Below are 1,553 nucleotides of genomic sequence, written 5' to 3' on the forward strand. Positions count from 1 at the left end.
GGTACCCGATGAAGGGGGGATCTGGGGGGGAGGGTTGCTGCGCCGTCGAGCATCCCCTCCGCTTGGGAGAAGAAAAAAAGGGGGAAAATTGGGAATAAAAACCGGGAAAAACACTTTTCCGGAGCCAAGGAGGTCCTGCTGGGGGGGTGGATCCGGCAGCTTGTCCCCAGCTTTTCGGCTTCTCCAAAACCTCTTTTTTTGCTCATTTTTTAGCATCCCCAAATCTATTTTCTTACCCATCCTTCAGCTTTCCCAAAAAGCCCTTTTTACACCCCGTTTCTACATTCGTTCCCATTCACCCCATCCCACTGCCACCCTGGTTGCATCCATCATTTATTCCCCAAATACCTGTATTTCGGGGTTCAACGAGCCCCAAACCACCCCATCTTGGGTCCGGCAATGCGGAAAATCACCTGCAACAATTTTGCACCATTTTACCAAAGTTTGGACCCAAAACCAGCCCCGTGGAGGCCCCATTTCCCTCCGGATGAGCCGAGGACGCAAAGCAAAGCCAGTTGGTTTTGCACGCCGGCGGCTTTGATTTACACCCTAAAAAAGCTCCAGGGCCGCAGCCAGGGCACCCCAAAAATGCTGCTGTGCTTTTTCCAAAGAAATAGGGATTTATTCCATGAAATAGTGGGAAAATGAGGATTTTTGGTGGGTTTTTTTCAGCAAGAGCCAGCCAGGAGAAGTGGGAGATCTCCATCCCTAAGCCAGGGATGCTGCAGGAGATGGGCTCATTGCCTGATTTATAAATTAACTCCCAAATTTATTACCCGGCGCGGAGAAAAAATTAGCAATTGGGTTAAAAAAGGGAAGAAACGGTTAAAGAGCAGCGATTCGGGGGTGCGGTGGGTGCAAGGGTGCATTAAAAGCCGCATCCCCATCCCGTGCTTGGGTTTTCCCTGGGGGGGTCCCCTAAATTTTTTGGGTCGGGGCATGTTTTTGGGGCCGAGCTCTGCGCTGCCGGGGAGGACGGACGGACGGACGCTGCATACCAATAGGTCCCATGACTTTTCGGGCTTGTTTAAAGCCTTTCTTGCTCCCGCTTCGCCCTCCCCAGCTGGTTTTCCCACTCTCCCCTCCTCTTCAATATGGGGTTTGTTCGCCGTCGGATGACGGCATCAGGATGGGGGTTCGCGGATGGGACCCCCGGGCTGGCAACGGGGGGGATGAGGCTGCAGTGTTTGCGGGAGAAAGGTTGTTTGGGGGAGTGCCCCCCCCCCCCAAAAATCATTTTTTTCCAGTTTTTTCCTGCCCTTTTTGGCGCAAAACCAGCGATGAGGAGCAATGCGCGTGCACCGACCCCATCGATGCGGTTTTGCATCTGCAGGTGGAGGGGGGTTTTTGCATCCAACGGGGCTGGGGGTGGGATGCAAAAATCCACACACCCCCTGCAATTTTTGAGGCGATGCGCACATCTTTGCAAAGCATTGCAGTGACCCGGGCACGGGAGGGCTCCCACCTCTATGCAATTTTGCGGGGCTGATGCATTGCATCTTTGCAGAGAGTTGCAGCAACCTGGCTGCAGCAGCGCTCCCACCCTCCCACGC

Source organism: Fulmarus glacialis, unplaced genomic scaffold (genome assembly GCF_000690835.1).
Source record: "Fulmarus glacialis isolate BGI_N327 unplaced genomic scaffold, ASM69083v1 scaffold30769, whole genome shotgun sequence".
Taxonomy (NCBI): Eukaryota; Metazoa; Chordata; class Aves; order Procellariiformes; family Procellariidae; genus Fulmarus; species Fulmarus glacialis.